General features: G+C 51.5%; 1 long non-coding RNA gene across 3 annotated transcripts in view; it reads left to right on the top strand.

Annotated features, from left to right (window-relative positions):
• LOC111560807 overlaps nucleotides 1-16,857 on the top strand; it is a 99,125-nt gene extending 82,268 nt beyond the window's left edge. For all 3 annotated transcript variants that reach the window (XR_006599074.1, XR_002742887.2, XR_006599076.1), the window contains one exon: nucleotides 11,122-16,857. This is a non-coding gene — a long non-coding RNA (uncharacterized LOC111560807). The remainder of the gene's footprint in view (nucleotides 1-11,121) is intronic.
• Nucleotides 16,858-18,258: the final 1,401 nt, after the last annotated feature.

Genomic DNA, 18,258 nt, shown 5'->3' with positions numbered 1-18,258 from the left:
AAAAAAAAAGCCCTTTTCACTTTTTGTTACTTGTCTGATCAGTCTTCTTTTTCATTTTTTTTTTTCATTTTGAAACAATGTCATACATAAATAAAAGTTGCAAGTGCAATACAGGTCATTTTTGCCCCGAACCATTAGGAGTAAGTTGCTGAAACAGCTTCCCAGATCCACCTAATTCTTTAGTGTTTCCTACAAACAAGGACGCACTTTTGCGGGAAATATACACTAAAGAATTTGGTGAACTTGGGGCATCATTCCAGCAACTTACTCTCAAGGATGTACTCTAACCAGGCAACAGCAGAGTAATGTCGAAACATCATTGCCACCTAATGTTTAGCCCCCATTTATGTTGTGTCAGTTTCCCCCAGGATGTTCTTTGTAGCAGAATGTCCAGATCAGAAACACTCCTGCACTTGTCAAGTCCCTGTAGCCTCCTTTGGTCTAGAACAGTTCCTTGGTATTTCTTTGACTTGTATGACCCCCACGCTTTGGAGGAAGTCCCGTAATTTGGAGTTTTCTGATGTTGTTCATGATTATATTCAGGTCCAACACCGTCAGCGGGGATTCCACAGTGCTATTCTATGATGCTCTCTTCTCGTTACTTCTACCAGGTGGGGCTTCATTTCAGTTTGTCTTATTCCTGGTGATGTTCACTTTGATCACTTGATTTGGGTGCTATCTGCCAGACTTCTTCACTGCAACATTATTATTTTGCCCTCTGGAATTGATAAACATTTTGTGGGAAGTACTTTGATAGTGTGTAACTATCTTGTTCAATTTATTTATTTAGTTACGTGAGTATGGAGTCATGGTTTCTTATTTTATTCAGTAGATTATAATCTGTTACCAACATTATATAATTTGGTGCTCAAATTATCCCAGATTTGCCTAGTGGGAGCCCTTTCAGGGTGACACCTGTGTCCTTTGGACACATCCCCATCATTCTTTGAGCATTTCCTTGCTTTCTGGAACCACAAGATGTCTTGGGCTCATCTTGTACTTCATCTGCCCCAATTTTGGAATTAGTCACCTCTCCAGGGAGCACTGGTTCTCCAAATAGGGAATGGTTTTTAGAAGCCAAGATCTGGGTGCTAGGTGTGCTTGTTGCTGTTGGGATGTTGCTGCTCCCAGGTGCTCACGGTGGTTAGAGCTAGGGAATACGTGTATATTTATACACCTGTTTACATGTTCCTATCAATATATACATGTTCGTATCTATCTATCATCTATCTATCTATCTATCTATCTCTGTTATTTATACACGTGTTTACATGTTCCTATTAATACATACATGTTCGTATCTATCTCTCTATCCACCCATCCATCATCTATCTATCTATCTGGAAAACCATGAGTCTTACCTAGACTTTTAGTTCCAGCCTCCACCACTACCATTTGGTTCTCTCTCTTCCATGTTTGTAACTCACCTTTCTGACAGTGCGGAACCCACTGTCTTTAATAATTATCTCCCATTATCTTTAATACATTTACATATCTAACCAATCCCCCACAGGTAGCCATGCTCTCACATCTGACAACCCTCTCTTAAGATTCCCCCCACCCCCAACCCTGCCTCCGGCTCTGACACCCCTCCATGGGTCACTGCAACCACCTTCCTCCCCAGGGTTGCTGTCTTCCCCTGCTCACCAGGCTGCCCCCCGTGGGCTGCCCTCCTCGCACCATACAGGCTCCGACCCCGCTCTCTGGGTGGCCTCCTCTGAGGTTCTGGAGCCTCCAGTTCCTGAACCTTCTAAAAACTCTGCAATGTAAGCCTGGTTGGCTCTTGGCTTTTCCCACTTGTGTTGGTATTCCATTGCCTTGGGTTCTGTCTTCCCGTATTTTGTTGCCATTGTTTCTTCTCTTGTTCTCCCAATCTTTATACTTTTTAAAAAGTCGCTCTCTCTGGGTTTTTGTGGTGAGGACTGAGGAGGCAGCCAAAGTGGATATGGGTATCTAATCTGCCATCTTGACTCATTCCTCTTGTCTATCTCACATGACAGATGGACTTTTTGGTTATCATCTATGTCATCCCAGCTCCCCAGCTGGACTGTGAGACTCTAGCTGGGCATCTGGGACAAACTCAGCACATCTTTGACAGACAGATACGTCTTCTCTGCGAAGGACATGGCCAAGAGTGGGTCTGTGACACGTTGCCATCCATCATTCCTTCAACACTCCACAAATTAAAGTGGCCCCACCAGGAATTTGACCCTGAGGGCCTACTGACCTCATCCTGTGCCCTGGACATACTTCGATCAGCTCCAGTCTGCTCCTGGGCCCTGGGCAGCCCCTTGCAGGGGCCAGATGGTACCAGAGAATGGGCTGGGCTTTGCGGCAGTCATGAATGTATCAGCACAGTCCAGCTGCTCCCTTGCGTGCCCTTGGGTAGGCTTCCAACCGCTATGTCCCCAAATGTAAGGTGGGGATGCTTATGCTCTTCTGTTTTCAGGTGTTTCTCTGCACCTGTGTGGTTGGGGCCATGTGGCTAGTTCTGACTGATGACTTATGAGCGAAAGTGACATGTGTATTTTTGAGTTTGATCAGGTAATCACTGATGCAGGACCCCCCCCCCCCCCCCAGAGCCTTCTTCCCTCTGCTGGTGTGGTCAGCAGTGTTTCACGTGGTGCCTGTTCTTTCATCCTGAGTCTTACCCCAGCCATCATGCAAGGTCATAAACGAGAGACAAACACAGGGTAGGCTATGGAAATGTGAGGGTTCTTTGTTACCGCAGCATAACCTAGCTTTCCTGACTGATGCACCCCACAGAGTTGTGAGGATTCAGTGGTAACATATGTGAGAGTGTGCACTAGGCTTTCAGCAGGTACTCCCCAAATGTGATCTCTTTGGGGGTTCAAGGAGACCAGAGAGAGAGGGTGTGACTCAGGCAGCCCGTTCCATATCAGACACAAGAGTGAAAGATCAGCAAGGGGACTGACCTGGCCACTCTTAGGGGCAAATAAACCCACATTTTTTCAGCTCCCAACTCGGTGCTGGGCTCATTGATGTGCATCGAGCCCCTACTGTGTGACAGGCTGGTGTTCATGATATAGGGAGCCACCGTCTGTTTGGGGCCGCAGACACAAGGGACCATCTCGTGTAATGCGGCAAGTAACAGGAGCACGGAGCAGTGGGGTGCTGGGTCCCCCTGGAGACTTCGTTGAGAGCAGCAGGCCTCCTTTCTGAGAAGTCACGTACAAGCATCTGTGCACACACCCACACATTTCTGCATACACTTTCAGGGGGTTCAGGCCCAGGTTAAAATGCCTGAGCCGGGGATGCCCAGAGGCCTGGGTAGCTGACACGCACCTGGCCACATGTGGCCCTGGGGAATGTGGGAGGAGCCACCAAGGCTGGGTTTCTATTCCCGGGAGCATATAGTCTAGGCATGGGGAAGAAAACCACCAGCCAGGTAAAGAGCAGTGGCCTCTGGGAACGGGGTCCTGGCTTGGGTTTGGGGGGGATTCAGAGATGATAGCCAAGCGGGGGGGGGGGGCAGGGGTATGCACGGGCACAAATCACCTTGAACTTCACAGTCACTCCCTCCTGTCAGTCTGAGAAGCCTCCTGAGCCTCCACGTACTCACTATGAGGCTGGGTGGGAGGGCACAGCAGCTGCCATCAACCCTGTCCCACAGGGGGAGAAACTGAGGCTCAGAGAGGGGAGCGATTTCCTCAGTTCAGCTCAATTGCACAAACCTTTCCTGGTGGCTCCTGTGCGTGGCAGGTGCTGGGTGTGGGAGGTGCTGGGTGTCTGTGCACCACTGGAGACCAGTCGTGTAAGTGATAAATCAACAACAGGGACAGTTGTGGAGCTGAGGGTGATGGTGTTCTTGCGGGGGAGGGGAATGTTGACATGTTTTGGCCCCATATTCACCGGTTTAGTCCCTCTGGGAGGAAGGGAGTCTATCACAGAGTAGACAGATGGACAAAGGGAAGTGTTTCTTTCTCTCTTTTTTTAATGTTTTATTTATCTTTGAGATAGAGAGAGACAGAGCATGAGCAGGAGAGGGGGAGAGAGAGGGAGACACAGAATGCAAAGCAGGCTCCAGGCTCTGAGCTGTCAGCACAGAGCCTGACATGGGGCTCGAACTCACAAACTGTGAGATCATGACCTGAGTTGAAGTCAGATGCTTAACCAGCTGAGCCCCCAGGCACCCCTGGAGGGAAGTGTTTCTGGCAGGAGGACCAGTGGGCCAAGTGTGGGCAACAGAGGGCATGTGAGGGCACAGGGTGCGCTGTGGGGCTGTGGGGCGGTGGAGGCTGGGCAGGGTCCCCACAGCAGGAGGGCAGCGGCTGGAGAGGCCTGGGTGTGTGACATTCTCCCTTCAGGAACCGTGTGTCTCTCAGCACCTGGCCTGGAGCTCTCTGGCAGGGCGTCCCCACCACCCCCTCACCCGAAGGCCTGGACCAGGTGCCCTCATTTGATCCCATTCTGCATTTCTGTGGGCTGATAAGGCCTTTACCCACCTGCGACGGCATCCTGGCATTGTTGTGAGCAGGAATTAGGCCCAGGCTCCGCCCCTAACTTGCCACGTGACTCTGGGCCTCTGTTTGCTCCTCTCTGAAATGGGGATAATGCAGACACTTGCCCTGAGTGCCCCACGGGAGCCTTGTGAGGCTCAAATATGGAAGTGGGGATTTAAAGGCCTTTCCGAACCTGCAAAGTCCTACAAGAATGGAAGTTCACTGCAGGGATAATTTCCACCCTTCCCAGAGAGTTAGGCAGGACAGAGAATATTATCCCCATCTTACAGATGAGGACTCTGATGCACAAAGATGTTAAGTGGCTTGCCCGAGGCCCCACAGGGAGTGAGCGACAGAGGCAGGATCACAATGCTGGGACTCCGGTCTAGTCTCCGCTTTGCCAATCGCTTCCGCACAAAATCCCCACGGAAAGAATATCTCTGAATTCTACGCAGCTGGAAATACTTCTCCAGCCCTCGGGGTCCACCGTCCTGGCAGCAAATGAGCAGGTCAGGGGACGTCACCCAGAGGTATAACCAGGAGGCTGTGCCTCTACTCATCCTGAAACACTGGAGTTTGGGGACAGAGGTGGAGCCGGAATCTGACAAGATGTGGCCGATGTGGTTAACGTGGCTGCACATTCTAGCAGACTCAGGCCCTACTGATCATGAAAGGGGCCTTGCCCTCAAATCCATGTGCCCAGGAGCTGGTGACTCATGGCGCCCTTGGTCTGTGGTTGTGAAGTATGTCATCCGTCCATATGTGCCTCAAACACAGCCCCTGTGCAGCCACCTGTGACTAAGCCCGCCTCGGTCAACAAGCAAGGCAACATGCTGGGGACAGTTGGTGGGTGAAAGCTGTCGAGGATATTGGGGGGCTGTGTGTTTTTTCTGGCACCAGGCTCAGGGTGACTAAGGGAGGCACACGTAACCATAAAAACAACCCCCCCTCCTTGCACCGTCTTAATAGTCTCCAAAACATTTTCCCACACTGATCTCGTTGGGGCCTGCAGCTGTATGTGGTAAGCTAGGGTGGGCAGAGCTATCCACTCTGGGGTGCCAGTGCAGGGACCGCCAAGGGCTGCGCTAGGCCACTCCTCGCCAGTCCCTTGCCTGGGGCAGACATCACTCATCGATCACATCGCTCTCCCTTTCCGGTCCAGAATCTTTCTCCACACAGCCCTTTGGGCAGCAGTTGATTGAGGACTGGCATCCCTGGGGCAGGGGACGGAGGTCAGTTACCTAAGCAGCTGGCTGACGTGGGCCAAGACTTGTCAGTTTCCCATCTGAGACAGGAAGATGGACCAGAAGTCCTGTGTCTCTGTGGAATGCTCTGTTGACAAGTCCTGTCTCATGCTTCTCTGCTGCCTTCCACCCCACCATAGCTCTGTCTTGTGACCGCTGAGGGACCCCCCTGGTGGTCTCCTCTCCGCCTCCAGTGAGTTGGGGGAGCTCATCAGCACACCCTTCCTGGAGTTCTCTGCTCAAATGCTCCCAAAGACTCTTCACAGCGTTCCCAAGAGAGCCCGGCTGCAGAGTGCCCAGGACCTTCAGCTCATCACCCAGTGCAACTCCCAGACTCCCCTTTACTCAGCCGAAGGGAATGTTTGACCCTGTGTGTGGCCTCCCCTGAGGGAGCAGCTGAGAAAGATTTTGGCACCCTCCCCTCTCCCCGCCCCCGATCCTGGCTGATTAGGTTCATGCTGAATTCTAGGGAGTGGAGCCAGGTGGCTGGGCTTCCCCACGGCTGCCCTCACACTGAAAGGCCTTGAGCTGTTCCACCTGGAACAGAGTAGGGACTGCTGGGATGGCTGGAGGAGGGACGGCTTGTGTTAGAGGGACTGCATGGGCCCATGGGGAAAGAGACTGTGAGTTCAAAGCCTGGCTGGGTCTCTGACTAGCTGGTGACAGCAGGTGAGTGGCTTAGTCTCTCTGAGCCTCAGTTTCCTTGCTTTAAAACGGAGCTAGTAATCACAAAAAGACAAGAACTGTAGGATTCCACTTACCTGAGTGCCTAGGGTGGTTGGACCCAGGGGGACGGAAAGTAGGCGGGGAGGATTGTTTTGGCGGTTTGCTTTGCGAGATGAAAGGGTTCTGGGCACACAACCATGTGACTGTATCAACACTGCTGAGCGGTGCACTTAAAAATGGCTAGGACGGTGACTTATACTTCATGCGTATTTTACCACAAGGAATTATTTTTTAATCTAAAAAATGGAGAAAGAACATTTATATCGTGGGGCGGTTGTAGGACTTAAATGGGATGACCCCCCCCCCCCATCACTCTGCATGTGTGCGGTGCGGAAAGGTCACGTGATGAATCCTGTCCCTTCAGACTCTTTTCCTAAGAAGGGAGGTCGCTGCATGGAAGGGCTACCATGGGGGGGTGGTGAGTTTCTCGGCCGAAGAGGTGTGCAAGTGGAGGCCAGGTGGCTGAGCGCTGCTGTGGGGGTGGCCTTGGATTCTCTTCCAGCCCCGGATTTGGGGGGGGGCGGTTCTGAGCTGCACCCATCTTGTCCTGCCCCACCTCCATCTGCTTGTGCCTCTGTCCTGCCCCTGCACCCACCGCCCATCCATACCAGGTCCCCAGCACCTGCCTCCCTGACAACAGCCTGTCCTGCAGGGGTGGAGCCAGCAAAGGCACAGGGGCCACAGTGGGCTGTTTCCATCTCGACTCAGGCCCCCGCGAGCCTCAAGAGGGGCAGTTGGTGGGGGAGAGCGGGGTCAAGGGCAAAGCGTGGGGGGGGGGGGTCAGAGAGAGGCGGACTCAAGGCTGCCCTCCCTTCTCTGCGTTCGGGCTGGATAACAACACCCCTTTCGTGGGGTCCTCGTGGTAGTAAATGACAGAATTGCAGGAAAGTGCTTGGAACCCAGTGAACTCTCGACAAACTGTAATTTATATAAATTGTTAGTTTTTGAGTGTTTAGTGGTGTGTGTATAATTTGTTTCCGAGAGAGAAGGATGGGGGCAGGGGGGAGGAGGGGTTCCAGGCCCAACCACAGGAGCTGGATCCTTCCTGGGGTGAGGGACCTTCCACACGCCAGCCAAGACCCCTGTCAGAACAGGTCAAGAGGCCCAAATACCCCTGGGGAGTCCCCCAAAGACCCCATCCCCTCATCTAGTCCTCCCTCAGTGGACAGAGGCTTGGGGGGGGCAGGGACACCCCAGGAGCTAAATCTTCAGCTCAGGGCTCTGTCCTTGGCCCAAGGAGAGCCCCCTCTGAGCCCGCTGTCCACACAGGGTTTGGGGGCTCTGGCCCAATGTGGCTTGAAAGCTGTCTCCATTTCCTCTGTCCCAGGGGAGTTCACTCAACCATTGGAAGTCTCCGTAAAAAAGAACCCCCTGACAGGTGTCAGAAAGCAATTTAGAAGTGACAGCTCCCAGGAACAGTGTTGGAAAACCCATCACAGGACAGCCTGGGTCTCACCTGGCAGGCGAGAGTGGGGAGCACCCGTGGTAATCAGGTCTCTAACTTCCTATGAACCTTCTATGGGAGGAAGCCAGAAGGTCAGGGCCCAGCATGGTCAGGGTTCAAGTGAGACAGAACCTGGACCACTCTCACTCGTTTCCCATATTTGCATGATGACAGCCAGCGATGAATGTATAGTCACAACAAAATCATTATTTTTATTTTTCTTTATTTAAGAAATTTTTAACGTTTATTTATTTTTGAGAGAGAAAGAGAGAGACAGTGTGAGCAGGGGAGGGGCAGAGAGAGAGAGGGAGACACAGAATTTGAAGCAGGCTCCAGCCTCCCAGCTGTCAGCACAGAGCCGGACATGGCACTCGAACTCACAAACCATGAGATCATGACCTGAGCCGAAGTCAGGTGCTCAACCGACTGAGCTATCCAGGTGTCCCCAAATCATAATTTTTAAAAAGAGGGGCGCCTGGGTGGCGCAGTCGGTTAAGCGTCCGACTTCAGCTCAGGTCACGATCTCGCGGTCCGTGAGTTCGAGCCCCGCGTCAGGCTCTGGGCTGATGGCTCGGAGCCTGGAGCCTGTTTCCGATTCTGTGTCTCCCTCTCTCTCTGCCCCTCCCCCGTTCATGCTCTGTCTCTCTCTGTCCCAAAAATAAATAAACGTTAAAAAAAATTTTAAAAATAAAATAAAATAAAATAAAAATAAAAAGAGCTAATATTTCTTGTGCTTGCTCTGGGTTATAACACTGTCCCGGGTGCATCGACATAGATTGATTCTCTTTTCTCGATTTTCATCACAGCAGTGAAGTAGACACTTTTACTCTCCCCATTTTCCAAGGGAGGAAATGGAGCTCAGAGCAGGGAAACCAAGGCACGAAGATGGCAAGTGAAGGGTTGGGATTGCGGACCCCCACCTCTTACCCCCTCTAAAAATCCGCTGGACACGGGATATGAGCCCCTGGCTCAGACACTTCTTGTGGGGGTCAAACCAGCGCGTGCTAAGTCACTCAGGAAACTGTAAATGGAGTTATTACTAAAATAACAAACTCCTTTAGATTTCTTCAGAACCAAACATAACCATCCCTCTTTTTCTTCAAGAACGATCACTACGGCCCAGAGGAGGCCAAGGAAGGGTTCAATGACCACTCTCTCAGAGTGGAAGACACAGGCCACGTTGGAACCAGACTGGGCTCCCTGAAACCAGTCAGCATTGCTTTGATCCGGGTAGAACTCGTTTGATCCAGTTAGATTTAGTTGGAATCTGACGAGTCCTGAAGGAGTGTGATCCAATCATATCATGTTAGAACCAGGTTGTATCCTGACCTGGTTAGAATCAGAATGAGCCAGAACTAGCTTGGACTGGTGAGAAGTGGTCTGAGCCTGTTGTGACTGGTGTGAAACAGCCGAAACCTATCCGGAATGGCGATAAACCCCGGCTCTGGTTTCACAGGAGCAGCTCCGAGAACATCTCAGAGATCGGGGAGCAGTGGCATACAATGAGGAAGTGTGGAGTAGGCCGGTGGGGGTAGCGAGAGCCAGGCCTGGCCCTGCCTGGGGAGGGCCTTGCATGCCACGCTGGAGCCTATGATGTCATAGCCATACTCACACCACATATAACCCTCCGGAGTGTTGCGTAGGCCACATGGCTGTAAATCAATTAGCCTCTTGCCCAATGATTAATGGGAGGGAAGTTTTCATCACTTGTTCTGGGTAAATGATTGCATATGGAAGTACATCTTTGATTGTATGAGTTCTTGCTGGAGCATGAAGTTTCTTGGAGAGGGTTCCCTGTGCAATGTGGAGCCCCTGCGGCCCTCCCGTGCCCCCACCCCCCTGCAACATACATCCCGCTCCCTGCGTCCCCCTTGCTGTCTCCTCTTTCCCCCTCCCTCCCCAGCTTTGTCTCTCCAGGAGTCTCCGTGGTATCTTCCCAGGCCAAAGGGCTCACCCAGGGCCCAGGAGGAGGTGGTATTGGCCAAACCCAGGGCCAGTTGTGCCTTGTGGACAAGTGTGACAGCACAGGACAGAGAACGACCTGCCACTGTTTGGGGCCAGAGGTGATCTACACAGTCCAGGCCCATCTACAGACAGGGAGCTGGGAGGAGAGAGGGGCTGGGGTACCCTGGGGGGTTCCCACAGAAGCAGGTCGACGAAGACACAGGTGACTCCAGATATGAGTCCAAAGTAGAAACCCAGCTGGTCAGAAATTCTCTGCAGTGGCACCGGGGTGGCTCAGTCGGTTGAGCGTCCGACTTCAGCTCAAGTCATGATCTCACAGTTTGTGAGCTCGAGCCCCGCGTGGGGCTCTGTGCCGACAGCATGGAGCCTGGAGCCTGTTTTGAGTTCTGTGTCTCCCTTTCTCTCTGACCCTCCCCTACTTTCTCTCTCTCTCTCAAACATAAATAAACATTAAAAAAATTAAACAAAAAAGTTCTTGGGAAGATCCTTCAGAATGCACATAGGCCAGACCCTCCTCTTCCCAGAGGCCTTGAGCAGAAGGGGCTGGCTCTGGGCCACACAGCCAGGACAAAAAGAGCCTCCAGCCCCCAGACCAGAGCACTACCTCCCTCAGGAAGTGGGGCCTGTCTTTAGGGCTTTTCCATCCATCCTGCCCACAGCCGGAGCACCAGCCTGAGCCCTCTCGAAGCCCCCCTGAGGGTCTGGGGGCTCCGATCAGCCATGGTGTTTAAGAGCATGGGGTCTTGGGGCGCCTGGGTGGCGCAGTTGGTTAAGCGTCCGACTTCAGCCAGGTCACGATCTCGCGGTCCGTGAGTTCGAGCCCCGCGTCAGGCTCTGGGCTGATGGCTCAGAGCCTGGAGCCTGTTTCCGATTCTGTGTCTCCCTCTCTCTCTGCCCCTCCCCCGTTCATGCTCTGTCTCTCTCTGTCCCCCCAAAAATAAATAAACGTTGAAAAAAAATTAAAAAAAAAATAAATAAAAAGAGCATGGGGTCCTGCGGGCCGTGGAGCCAGACAGACTTGGATCTGAGTCTGTGACCCTGCCTTACTAGCTGAGCAACCTTGGCTAAGAGTCTTCACCTCTCTGAGCCTCAGTTTACTCGTCCACAAAATGGGGATAATACTTGAAGTCAGCTCGTAGGATTGTTGGGAGTTTAAATGAACTGATGTGCAAAGTTCACGCTACAGGGTCTAGCTGTTCACTTACTGGTGAATCAACAATACTGTTAACATTTATAATAGTGATTATTGTTATCACTGAGCCCTTGCTTTTTGTCATAGAGGCCCTAGAAGATGACTGAGGACGCTGGTAGAGTACCTGTTCAGCACCGTCTTACTTGATGTGCGGCTTCAGTTTGCCCAGATATAAAGTGGGGTAAGTACCTCTGCTCTGCCTGCGCCCCAAGGTGGTTGTAAGAATCCAGATGTGAAAGTGCTGTGAAATTGCCAATTCTGAGGAACACGGAGATGACTGCCCACTTCTCTGTCCAGGATGCTGCCGGAAGTGTGGTCAGTGGTCACATGGCCTCCAGCTCTCAGCCCCTGTAGCCGGGCTCAGCTGCAGATAGCCACCTCGCCCGAGGTCGTGCCCTCCCCAGGGCAGCCTGCAGCCAGGGGATGAGACAGCAGGGGGCACAAAGACCCAGCCATTTGGGTCCACAAGGGACACTGTTGGGCACTGGTTGAGCCTGTACCATCAGACCTGCATCGAGGTCTGTCTCTGCCCCCTACCTCCTCCCCCTCTCTTTCCTCTCACACGTGCTGACCCCTCGTAACACCTTGCACCCCAAACTTCACCCCCAACTGCTTTCAGGGAACCCCGCCTGCAAAAACTATGTAAGAAGGTTGTCTTGCTAACACCACTATCCTCATTACACAGAGAAGGCAGCCCCTGGGGCCCAAACCACCCACCCCTGAAAAATAGGCCCTTTAATGCCGGCTCAGATTCCTAGAAATCCGGAAATACAGTTCAGCTGGGAGGGAGGCTGTCCAAGTTGAGTTTTGTTAGAGTTGCAGGTGAAGCTACAATGTGGGATAGAAGGTGTGTGGAGCTACAAAGCTAATACGCACCTCTTTCCAGAAGGCCCTACTCAGGGAGCCTGGGCAGTGAGTGTGTCCCATGGCGATGGCCAATGCTCGGTCCCTGGGCAAACCCCCACCTCTGCTGCTGCCAGTAGAGTCTTCACAGCTCGCGGGAAAGTGGGGAAAGTTGGACAGAGTGCTGGATCTTAGGGGAGAGATTATGCTGGTCATACTTGTCTGCGGTTAGCATGACTACACAATGCTGAGAATAGAGGGTAGCTTGTTATCTCTTTCGATCGCTTCACTTGGCCAAAGCGGCTCCACCCGGAAATCTAGGTCTGAGGGCCACTGACGGGTCCCAAATCACCTGAGCGGGCTTCCTGTCCTGCTGGCCGAGAGGTCTGACCGCAGGCAAGGACCAGCAGCCTGCTGACCTTGGCCTAGCAGACAAGGTGGGCACCTTGGCCGTGGTTGTGTCCAGGACGGCCGATGGCTTGCCGATCATCCTTCTTGGGGCCTCAGCCCCCTCCAAAAATTGAGCTGCAGGTGGGGTGACCTCGGGTCCCTTCCTGCCTTTAAGGTGCCCACAGTGAGATCCTCAGAGGAGAATTCCAGAAGGAGGGGCCAGTAAGGACCGGCAGGCTGTGGGTGCCTGGTCCTCAGCCCCGTGCTTCAGGTCCCGCCAGAGAAGGAATGAGGGCCAGGTGGGTCAACAGCACCCCCGCGTGAGCGGTGAGCCCCCATCATCACTCCTGGGCTAATTGCCACCCCACCCGCCCGCCAGGTGCCCGCCCGTGTGTCCCCAGCTCTGGGGCTGCTATTAACGACATGTTGCAGCAGCTTTACGAAGCGTGGCTCGGAACAATTTTACACCTCATTTGATTTATGTTCCCGGATTCGCTCCTCTCTCAGAGACTCCCTCCCTCTGGAGAGACAGCATGTGTCATCTGCTCCGGCTCTCCTGCGTTCCCACAGAGCCAGTCTCTGCGTCAGGAAGGGCCGGCCTCAGACCCTAGGTCCTGAGCAAACAATCCCGTGACCTGGCTCTTCCTCCAGGGCTTTCTTCCAGATGTGTGTCCCTGAGCCGGGACACCTGTGACTGAGGCCTTCGGAGGTGGGCTTGGCCACGACAGAATCCCAGAGCAACGAAAGTCCTTGGGGATTGGTTACCAGCACACCCGCATCTTACAGATGGGGAAACTGAGAGGTGGAAAGAGTCCTCGGTGTCTTCAAGACCCTTCTGAAGGTCACATGGCCAGTCTGTGGCAGACGCCTGCCTCCCCTCTCAGCAGTAAAGAGGGCTGGTCCTCACAGGGAGTCACCAGGTCAGCTGTGAGCCAGCCTTCCCGCCAGTAGGACCTGCTGGACTGGACTCTTTGTCCAGACAGTGTCCTTGACGTAGGCTGAAGAAATGGACGAGCAACAGGGCCATCTGGTCCACCTCCCTCATTGCAGAGGGAAGGCAAGCAGGATGGGAGAGGAAGAGTGATTCCCTGCAAAGCACACAGCCAGTGGGATGCAGGCTGGGCTAGAACGCTGGCTTCACGACCCTGGGATCTTATCCCCTTCTCCCTAAGAGGCAAGAACGTTCCTACAACCACATCTTCTCATTCACTCACTTTTGAACGGATGCCTCTCAGGAACCAGGCTTGGTGGTAAGCTCAGAGGACGCGAGGATGGACCAGACAGAGAAGCACCCGGCTGTCCCAGCCCAGTGTAGTGAGGCCGCGAGGGAACGTGTGGGCCCCAGCAGCGGACCCCTCCCTCTGCTCAGCGAACTCCTGCCATGGGGAATGTTGCTTGCAGGGGAACCCACTGCCCACCACAGAGGCCGGTAACCCGTAATCCCAGCCGCCCTTGAGATATGTGAACAAGGTTTGACCCGTTAGATATACCCGTCCCAGGTTATACTCAAGCTGGTGACATGAAGAGAGAGGGGACAAGGATATTCTCTGTGGCCACAGGGCTGGGGCAGCGGCACTAAGATCGAGTGCCCAGAGGCAGAGGTAACACTGGTGACATGGGTGGTGCGGGCCACAGTGTCCCCGCAGCCAGTTCTGGCTCTTCGTGAGGGTGATAGTTCCCACTAGCATGATACCCCGACCCACCTGGAGGACAGGGGAGGCTCTCCGTATTCATCAGAGATAACTTCTGATTTCGGAAACTTTCAAATCTATACGAAAGCAGAATAGCACCAAGAACCCCCACGTGTCCACTGCCAAGCTACGAGATTCACCAACATTCACCATTCTTTTTTTTTTAAATTTTTTAAAATGTTTATTTTTGTGAGAGAGAGAGACAGAGTGTGAATGGGGGAGGGGCAGAGAGAGAGGGAGACGCAGAATCCGAAGCAGCCTCCAGGCTCCGAGCTGTCAGCACGGAGCCCAATGCGGAGCTCGAACTCACGAACTGTGAGCTCATGACCTGAGCTGATGTCAGATGCTCAACTGACCGAGCCACCCAGGCGCCTCTAACATCCTGCCATTCTTGTTCGTCTTCCCTCCTGTAGAGTTTCCAAACACTTCTTTCCTCAAAACATTTTAATTAAGAGTTCACTTTTCAGCAGAGTTTTAGGTTTACAGAAAATTTGAGCAGGTAGTACCACGGATTCCCCTAAACTCCATCCCATACCCAATTTCTCCTACTATTAACATCTTACGTTAGTATGGTACATTTGTTACAAGTAACAAACCAATGCTGATATGTTGTTATTAAATCGAGTCCATACGTGATCAGACTGCCTTAGTTTTTCATCAGTGACCTTTGCCTGTTCAGGATCCCATGCAAGAGACCACATTATGCTTAGCTGTCAGGTTTTGGGAGCCCTTCTGGGTTGTGATAGTTTCACAGACTTTCCTTGATTCTGATGATCTTAAGAGTTTTTGAGGAGTGGCTTATCAGGTATCTTGTAGGTTTCCTGCTCTGGGGATTTGTTACCGTTTTTCTCCTGACACAAGAGCTTTAAGACCCTTGGGACCTCCTGAGTGATGGGTGTCTTTGTATGCTAACCGGATGGCTGTGGTTGACAAATACTGTCTGTCTTGCCAGAAAGACTGGGGCAAGATGGGAAGGTAGCAGCTCTCAGTCCCACCCTACCCCCATCCTCTGGGGCAAGGAAAGGGGCTGGAGATTGACTTAAATAATTGATAGTGCCTACCTGCTAAAGCTTCCATAAAAATCCCTAAACGATGGAGTTCAGAGAGCTTCTAGGTCAGTAAACACATCCATGTCCTGGGATGTCCATATGGCAGGGAGCGATGTACCTTCGCTTCAGGACTCTTCTGGACTTCATCCTCTGGACCTCTTCAACTGGCTGTTCCTCTGTACCCTTTATAATATCCTTTCTGATGCCACCAGTAGATGTGTTTTCCTAAGTGCTGTGAGTTGTTACAGCAAAATATCAAATCTGAGGAGAAGAGAGTGGGAAACTTCAGTTGGCAGCCCAGTCACAGCGAAGTGTGGGTAACCTGGACACCCGCTCCTTGTGATTGGTGTCTGTGGTGGGGGAAGTTCTGTGGGGCTGAGCCCTTCACCTATGGCATCCGTGTCAACTCTGGGTCATCAGTATCAGAATTGAGTCAAACCGAAGGACACTCAGTCGGTGTCTGTAGAAAATTGGCGAGTTGCTTGGGGTGGAAAATCCACATATTTGGTGTCAGAGGTGTTGTGAGTAGAGCAACAGTTTTTGCTCTTCAGAATCCCCCTTGTTTTTGATGACCTTGACAGTTTTGAGAAGTACTGGCCAGCTGTATTGTAAGATGTACCCCCCCACCCCGTTGGAATTTGTCTACTGTATATCTCATGATTAGACGGGGGTTATGGGTTTGGGGAAAAACCCCAGAGGTGAAGTGCCACTCCCATTACACTGTATTAAGTGTATGTGCCATCAACATGACTTATTATTGATGTTGGCCTCGATTGCCTGCTGAAGTGGTGATCGTGAGGTTTCTCCACTGTTGGGTTACCCATATCCCCCCTTTCTGTACTGGACTCTTTGGAAGGAAGTCACTATGTGCAGCCCACAGTTAGAAAATTAAGGACTTGTGATCCCACTCCTTTAAAGTGGACACCTAGGGGCACCTGGGTGGCTTAGTCGGTTAAGCATCCGACTTCAGCTCAGGTCATGACCTCGCGGTCCGTGAGTTCAAGCCCTGCGTCGGGCTCTTGTGCTGACAGCTCAGAGCCTGGAGCCTGCTTCAGATTCTGTGTCTCCCCCTCTCTGCCCCTCTCCTGCTCGCACTCTCTCTCTCTCTGAAAAATAAACATTAAAAAAAAATAAAAAATAAAGTGGAGAACTTACATAATTTGAAGCAACTTCCGGACATCCTATCTTTTTACTCCTGAACACGTCAGTATGTATCTCTCACATATGGACTTAAAAACCACACACCCCGCTACATTACCACTATGCCACCCAACACTGCCAACAATGATATCATTTAATATCCAGACCATGCTCAATTTTCCCTGATTGTCCGGAAAAAAGCATTTCTATGGCTGGTTTATTCAAATCAGAATCCAAACAATATCCACCTGTTAGATTTGGCTAACATGCTCTTAAATGTCTTTGCACTTATAAAAGTTTTCCTTCCTTTTTTTGGTTGTGGGCCTCTTATTTCCTGAGGAATTAGGGTCAGTTCTTTTAGAGAATTTTCTACCTCTGGTCTTGGCTGATGGCTGTCTCATAGTTTTGTTTAATAACTCCCCTGGCCTCTGCATTTCTTGGAAACTGGTGGTTACATCAGAGGCTTAATCAGCTTCAGGTTGGTTATTTTGGCATCCTATCGGGACATATGAATGTCCAGATGCCCCTCTTTTCATGGTGCTGAAATTGACCAAGGGTTGACATGTTGTCAACATTTCTGCTTAGCAAGTGCTGCTCATTGATGCCTAGGCCGATAGCCTCTTAATAAATCCCTTTCCTTCTTAAAGAGGGGAGTTGATTTCTGTTGCGTGTAACTAAAAACTCTGCTGAATAAACGGATGTCCATTCTAGTGTGGTTTTTCTTAAGTTTATTTCTTTTGAGAGAGAGAGAGACTGAGGAAGGGGCAAAGAGAAAAGGAGAGAGAGAATCCCAAGCAGGCTCCGTGCTGTCAGCCCAGAGCCCAGCACGGGGCTCGAATTCACGAACCATGAGATCATGACCTGAGCCGAAACCAAGAGTCAGACACTTAACCGACTGAGCCATCCAGGCGCCCCAATCTTATGTTTTTTCAACTCAACCTAGCAAATGTCTGATTAAGTGCCCGCTCATGACATGGGCATAGCATGGAAGGTCTCTGGAGCCAGAGCTGCCTGAGTTGAGATCCTACTTCTACCGCTAACTGGTGTATGCTCTGGGCATCTTTCCTCAACTTCCTCACCTGAACAAATGGGGATGTTGCTAATGATAGCAATGCCTAGCTCATAAGGTTATCATCAGAAATGAAGTAGTTAATATATGCAAAGCCCTTAGAACACTGCCTAGCACACAGCAAGCATTCAATAATTCTTAACTGATATTACAGTAATACTACGAGTTACTTTATTTTATTTCATTTCAGAGTTCTCTTCCTACCTTTCCCACCCATCTTCCTGGGTAATTTCACCCATCCCTGGGGGTTGGCTATCATTTCCCCTAATACTTCAATGCCAAGAACTACCTTGACTGAAAGATACACCACTGATAGACTATCTTTGTTTTGGTTGGTATGGAGGTAGGGTGGCAGGGGTGGGGGGAGGCAGTTGCCAGTAAATGTAGACTTTGCCATAAGACCTACCCATTTCACAATTGTTAAAGTCGGGGGTGGGTGGAATTTGTGCTTAAAACTGAGAAAATCTGAAATATTCTGACAACTTCCTCAGCGATACCAACTAAAACAACCCGCTGCCCTGAGGTTAGTGGAGTTTGGGTTGTGGCCTTGCCCTCTGCCAGTGCTAGATTTGTATCCATGCCTCCGTGCCCTAGGGAGAAAGACACGAGGAGGAGGAACCTCGGCTCTCTGCTAACTGCTCTGGGTATTGGGAGTTGGACACGACCAGGACAGGGAGATAGATTTCTCCCTGCCACCTTTGGGGGAGCAGCCTGGATAGAAAAATAACTCACTCTTAGGTAAGGGGGTCAGTTGACATGGTCTGTGCCTACGGACCACCAGGACAAGACTGAGAAAGCAACCCGGTGCCTGGGTCCTTGAGTAGCTGTTCCCAGATACAAATCAGAGAGATTTGGGCACTTTCTAGAAAAGATTTCTACAGCATTATAATTGTGGTTAGAGAGTTCATTAGGAATCCCGCCTTGAGGGCATGACATGTGGAAAGAGAGATCCACGGGTGAGAGATGAGCGAACAGTGCTGAGACAACTGGTGGCAACTTTATAGCACCGTGGCTTCACTCAGGGATGCCCCTGAAGGACAGT

The sequence above is a fragment of the Felis catus genome, chromosome B3 (assembly GCF_018350175.1).
Source record: "Felis catus isolate Fca126 chromosome B3, F.catus_Fca126_mat1.0, whole genome shotgun sequence".
NCBI classification, from domain to species: Eukaryota; Metazoa; Chordata; class Mammalia; order Carnivora; family Felidae; genus Felis; species Felis catus.
Note: the sequence above shows the minus strand (reverse complement) of the source record. Positions and strands in the feature narration are given on the sequence as shown.